At 47.7% G+C, this 6,612-nt stretch overlaps 1 protein-coding gene across 6 annotated transcripts in view; it reads right to left on the bottom strand.

The window, feature by feature from the left end:
- The window catches only part of STAU1 (staufen double-stranded RNA binding protein 1), a 36,885-nt gene extending 31,348 nt beyond the window's left edge, over positions 1-5,537 (bottom strand). For 3 of the 6 annotated variants that reach the window (XM_032198064.1, XM_032198062.1, XM_032198067.1), the window contains exons 1-2: positions 5,395-5,537; positions 586-652 (exon numbers count right to left, since the gene is read on the bottom strand). The gene's annotated coding sequence lies outside the window, so the exon portion shown is untranslated. The remainder of the gene's footprint in view (positions 1-585; positions 653-5,394) is intronic. The other 3 variants (XM_032198066.1, XM_032198065.1, XM_032198063.1) reach the window with 2 other exon arrangements.
- Between the last annotated feature and the right edge of the window lie 1,075 nt (positions 5,538-6,612).

Genomic DNA, 6,612 nt, shown 5'->3' on the forward strand with positions numbered 1-6,612 from the left:
TTACAAACTCATAACTCTTCAAGAAAAACACACCATAATCTAGAACGTTGAGCCTAACAATTTATAAAGGCTGTCTCTGTGGATGAAGAAACAAAAAGCTGCTAGTATTTCAGCTGATTTTTCCACGTAACCAGGGGTTAACTACTTCAAACTTTTCAAGACGAATGCTGCTACAAATTAACAGACCCCTATACCATACTGGAGGCATCGCTGGAACTTACAGACTAACAGAGATTGAAAGACAGATAGGTGAAGGAACAAATGTTCTACTCATACCCTCTTAGAGTAACTTGCTAATCACATACCTTGCTCAACCCTTCCACATTTACTTTTTGCTAATTCAGACATTAATATTTTAAATTCCATTGAGACAGTGCTATGCTAGAATAGTATCAAGTTTTCTCGGGGCTTTTTTTTGTTTGTCACCATAATTGTCCCCAAAGGTGTTACAGATAGAAGCTGGAGGGTCAAACAGCAAACAGACACTTCACAGGATAATCAAGTTTTTACCACAACTTGTGGTTTCTTCAATATAATGCAAATAAAAGGTAAGAAACTTCAATGCTTTAAGTAAGTTTCCTGTACCTTTACGAGATCCAGACAGTGAAGATTTGGGCTTAGTTCTGAATAGGATATTTATGATGGAGAATGCCTAAAAGGAAAAACAGAGAGTTAGCATTTCACTTCCTAAAACTACAAAAAGATCTGTAGTATAATGTCTCACCACAGCATTATTTTTACCATCATCCTTTTGGTTGACAGGATTTTGTATGTCCATTAAATTCTTACTGGCAGACTGCTCAAAACAGCTATGATTTTCCCAAGCAGAAATTCCAACCTGATCCCACAGCTGTCTTTCCACCACTCTTGCCTCAAACTTACATGAGCTTTCTTACACAAAGAGTGGAATCTCACAGCACTCTTTGCAGGACTAAGAATTACTTGTGATTTGTTTTCCTGCAGTAAGGCTTCCAGTGTTTGCAGAAGTTCATTGTCTAATAGCCCTAAAGATCAGCTACCGAAATTAGACCTAGAACTTAATTCACTAAAAAAACACCAAAACCAAGGCGCCAGAGAAACTTCATCAGCTATTAACTACAGAAAGTGGCTGTCAGCGTTACCTTCTGGCCACACGTCTGGTCTAATGGTGACTTCCCTCAGACGTCTAAAAATCAACCTAGCTAAAAACATTTTAGAATAAAAACATTTCAGTAGCTAAATATGAAACCTGTCACTTGCATGACTGTTCTAAATAGAAATCAATGTATTTTATTTTGCTTACAAATATAGCACAAAGCATTTAATCTTCCTTTTCTCCTATGACTGAAGCCAACTGCACACAGATGGCAGACAAACATTGCTACCAGCAACAAACTGGGTAAGATCTCACCTTGGTTAAGGTTTAGAAGAGGAGTTAAATAAACATGGTCTTGAATTTACTTCAGTTGTTTCAAAGTCTTACAGTGAATCTTAGAACTGTAACCAGTTATTAGCAGTCCCTGAGAACACAGGGGGATACAAAAGCCTGAAAAAGGCAAACCCTGTACCTTTTTTTTTTTTTTTTTTTTTTTTTTTTAACTGGAAACTGAAGGTGGAGACAGAAATATTGCCAGTCCTATTAGTTTGACTTCTCTTCTGAAGTGTTCTGGAGGTATAACTTATTAAAGCATCTGGAAAACAATTAAATGAATAACATTCCAGGCAGGTTCAAAACCAAGTTGTATATAGACAACTGAATTCTCTCCTGCCATCCCTGGTGGTCAAACAAGGCTCAAAATGAATCTCACAACCTCAGCAGGAACGAACGCAAAGTTCTAGGCAGGCACTGCTGATCAAACATAGGACAGGAAAACCACCAAGTGACACCAGCAAACTGAGAAAGGAGTCACAACCAACATAACAGTGCATTACCTAAGACAAAGCCAAAGCTGACAGGCTGTTTCAAAAAAATAAGTCATCCTGAGATCCAGAAACTGAGAAATAGCAGGAGGAGTTCTCCGTGCCAGTGTTAGGGAGACCCCAGATAGAGCACTGCAACTGTACTGTGTGGGTATCGTGCTTCGAGCCCATTGTGGACCAGTTAGCAAAAAAAAAAAAAAAAAAAGGCAAGAAAAGCAAGAAACACACAGTTACAGAAAAAAAAAAAAAGAAATAAAACACCATGTAAAAGAAACCTTGAAGGGTTTGGGCTTGTATATGCTGAAGAGGAGATGGCTGAAGGGGGCCCAACAATCAGCAGTCCTCAAGTATGTAAAAGGGTTTTGGGTGGAAAAGACAACCTGTTCTCCGTGCGTACAGGAACTGAACGAGACGTGCATCAAGAAAGTGCATTGAAAAAAAGCTTTCTGATGGTAACGATTGCAATGTACTGCACCATGCTGGGTGACAGAGGTCACTCAGCTGTTGGTGAACTGTGATTGATAAACGTTCAGTTAGTATGAGATTGGCATAACTGCCACTGCAGACAGATGGAGTACCAGTCCTGTTCAGCCCTGGATTCCCAGCACTATGCACATGCCTCTGTCTACCTGACTGCAACGGAAACCTTCCTTCTTCTCATCACTGAAGGGCATCGGCCCCCGCAGTTTAAACAGCAGGTTTGGCAAAACAGGGCTGGTTCTGCCATGGACTCGCTCTGATTGCTGACAGGCCACTGAAAAACACAACAGAGACCAGATTCTCAAACAATTTGTTTTCTTGATGGTCAGGACCAGAATAAGGAAACGTGTCCTGATCTCTCAGATGTGCACATTTGGTGGACCAGAAGTGACTACATTCTCATTATGCTACTTCTACAACTCGCACTGTGCATCCCTTTAAAACATTCTTTGCATTTGTTCATGAATACTGGCACCAGAGAGGGAGGGCTTGTTGTGGAATGGGAACAGAGTAGGACGAGAAACAGAACGATAAAATCATCAAGACTCAGACTTGCAATTTCTTCTTCTCAAGCATTCTTGAGGTCACCCCCCACACCAGACTATAAATCATGTCTTCAAGAAAGTCTTACCTACCAGAAATGAGCTTTTAAACTAAACATTCTTTTTTCTGAAACTGGATGCTTAATACTGTATTGCGTCTTTACAGTTGCTGCCTCTGCAGTTTGCACAGCAAAGATGTTCAGGTTTTCCTCATCAATACCAAACCGTTCACAAAGCAGGAATGTTTGTTTACCCATTTCACAGATGGGGAACCAAAAAGCCAAGTCTATCCCTGCAACAGGATGCAAGGATTGAGGTGGGACCTAGGCACAACTGAAACAAGTAAGTGAACTCAGAACAGCACAAGACCTTACTACCTAGCCCCTTGCTACCTGCATTTTACTGCCCAGAGCTATATTACTACTCACCGTCAGCCAGTTCTCACTTGGGTAAAAGCGAGGCAGTGCAGCAGTGCTCAGCTGCTGCTCAGGAGTGGTCCCCATAGAGCCGATATAATGGATGAGGTCAAATCCCAAGAAATCAGAAGTTACGGCCACATCACCAAGATAGACCAACTGCCAGCATACCTAAACCTTCACCTGATGTTCACAGGCTGAGGGAGATCACTGTGCGTTACCTATTATTACCTAGCCAAAACAAGGGTTAGAAAGGCTTCCTCCCTTTTCTTAGAAGAACTTTAAGTAGCTCCAATACAGTGGCTGAGCCTCTTTCTTTTGTTGCACACTCATTCTGGAGCATGAAAGAACAAATTGCCACAAGTTCTCCAGGTTTGTTGAGATGGCTCATTTCCTAACAAAGATTTGAAAACCCCACATCACCAGTAGCTTGTAGTATGTTAAGCAAAAACATTACAGCATTTCACTTCTGCAACTGTATCAGAACAATACTTAACTATGTACAACTAAGAAATTCAAATTAAAACTGTGCACTGCCAATGAAGACGAAAGAAACCTATAGGTTTACAGACTCAAGGCTATTTACACAAAACGTAAACCGACTAGCTGAACAATGCTGGCTTCCTAGACAAATCTTCTTCTATAGCATTTGGGCAGGATAAGGTACACCTCAAAGACAGCACTCATTGAGGAAAAGGATGATGTTCTTTCTGAGCACAGATAAGAAAAATCTTCAAGGACAGAAAACACTAAATATTAGGCAAAACAGCTCAGGAGCTAAGACACAGATTATTAATTAGAGAAGAGGTGATGAAAGCTACAATTTGAAAGTAAAATTTGAAGGAAAAGAGGGAACTAGCAGATGTACACATAACCCAGTCATAACTTGAAAGAATAAAGCAGAAAGTGGAACGGCAATCACAAACAAATGCTTAGACACTCACTTCTAGCCAAGAGATATTTCACGTCTACTGTCAAAAGGTATCTCACAGAATTTGATTACATGTGTATATTTTCTTCTGAAGTTGCACAGGTCAAAAAAACCACAGCCACTAATTATGGTTAACACAGTAATCAATGCACAGATCTCCTCCACTGTTCCAGCTGCATCTTCAGGAACTCTAATAAAACAATCAACCCCCTGGCAAGGACTCTAGACAATGCAATTAAAAGACATTTTTTCTGAAAGTTCATATGCCCTCAGAATAAAGTTGCAATTTTTTCAGTGAGCTCTGGAATACAAAGGGCAGCTTTCAGTCCTGCTCTGACTCCACACAATTACAGTTATGTTACCCAGATTAGCTTCAGCCCGTGAACACCTCAGTTCTGCCCTGATATACCCGACGCTTTGACTTGTACTGATGGTGGAAATGTGATTAGTGGTAAACATTGTGAAATTGTCAAGGAAAGAAAGAACGGCTGCTTAAAGCAAGAATAAGGAATTGTGGCTTGCATATGTCCCGTATGAAGCTTTGGAAGGCAATTCCGATCTAATATCAGAGGACAGAATATAGAGTAAAAGATACTCCCATGGACTCTGAGCACACACCGGGCTGTGACAGACACCCCGTTAATTACCGACACGTAACGTCTCTGCGGCCAGCTAACCGCACGTCGCTGCGCGCCTCAGAGGATGCCCGGACACGGCCGAGCCCCCTTCTCCACACGACAGCCACGGCCGCAGCCCCGGGAGGCGTCCGGGAGACCCAAGGCGCTTACGGACCGAGAAGCCAAAGCACAACACGGCGGCGGGGCGGGCCGGGGAGCTCGGCGGGGCGGCCTTCACCAACAGTCCCAGGGCACGCGGGGGGCTGGCGGCCGGCTCCGTTATGAATGCCACACACACACTCACACACACTCACACACACTCACACACACACACCCCGGGCCCCTCCAGCTCCGCAGCCGCCCCCAGGCCCCTCAGCGCCCCCCGGCCCCTGCAGCGGGCGGCTCCCAGCCCTCGGCCCCAGCCCCTCGGCGCCGGCACCGAGCCCAGCCCCGCGCCGAGGCCGGGCCGAGTCCCCCGCGGGGCCGCCGGGGGCGGGGGCGGCGCTCACCTGGCGGCCTGGGCTGCGGCTCCCGGCCTTGTGGCGCGGGCTGCGGGCGGTTCAGTCCATGGGCCGGCGGCGGGGGGCGCGGCGGGAGGCGGCGGGCACAGGGCAAACACTAAAGAGAATGAGCGGGGCCAGCTCCGGCCGGGGAGGAAGTGACGGCACGGCCGCCCGCGGGACGGAGACGGGCGCAGCCAATCGGGGAAGGGCGAGCCCCCCCTCCGGAGACGCCTCCCTGCGAGGGTTCCGCCAATAGGCTTCGGGCAACGCGGTTACGGCTCGGGGACTACAAAGCCCGGCGTGCCTGGCGGCGGAGCCGCGGGCGGCCTCGGGGGGGGGGACTACAAGGCCCGGCGTGCTCTGCGCGCCTCGGCGGCCGGGCCGGGCCGGGCCGGAGCGGCCCTGAGGCGGCGGGGCGGGAGCGGGGCCGGGGTCGTTAGCTGCAGAGCTGCCGGTACGGGGCGCGGAGAGCCTAAGAAAAGAGCTCCCGCCTCAAAGCACAGGCAGGTGGGGGGGAAACCGTGCTGAGCCCGAGAAGAGGTGCGAGGAAACCCGTGACCGGACGGGGGAAAACTGAGGGTACGGAGCCGGCGCTGCCGCCGGTCCCACGGCCCCGCCCCGCTGCGCGCTGCAGCCCGGGACACGCTCCCGTTCACCTCAGCGGCTGCGGGTGGCTGTGTTCGCGCTGAGCTGCGCGGGTGACGCCAGCCGGGGCGGTTCTGGCCGCCCAAGCGGCCCGGTGCCCGCTGACCGCGCACGGCTCAGCCTCGCGTCGGTGAGTAACGGCCTCACCCGCACCTCGGCCCCGGGTACCTGGGGAGCGCTGCCTCCTGAAACCACCGGGAGCAGAACCACGTCCGTAAGTGAAGTCAAAAACCAGATACGAATGCACTTAGTTTGCAACAGGAAAGCAAAAGTTCCGATGCGCTACGACTGAAGTCTGTAATTTCAGACTTGCGATACATATCGAGCCTTCAGCTATTGTTTTTTAATCCAGATAGCCTCACCCTTCAGAGTGAAAACAAACCACACGAGCAGCAGCACGCAGCTGGCGGCTTCGCTTCTAAGGTAGCAGAGGTTTCCCTTCCTGATTCACTGGAGCAAAGTGCTCCGCAGGATTTAAGTAAGTGCTATCATTACGTTTAACTGCTTTAACAACACTTTCCTTGTCTTTATGAGTTCTTAAAGCAACACAACTGCTTTTATAACAAATAAGCACTAGCA

Source organism: Aythya fuligula, chromosome 16 (genome assembly GCF_009819795.1).
Source record: "Aythya fuligula isolate bAytFul2 chromosome 16, bAytFul2.pri, whole genome shotgun sequence".
NCBI lineage: Eukaryota > Metazoa > Chordata > Aves > Anseriformes > Anatidae > Aythya > Aythya fuligula.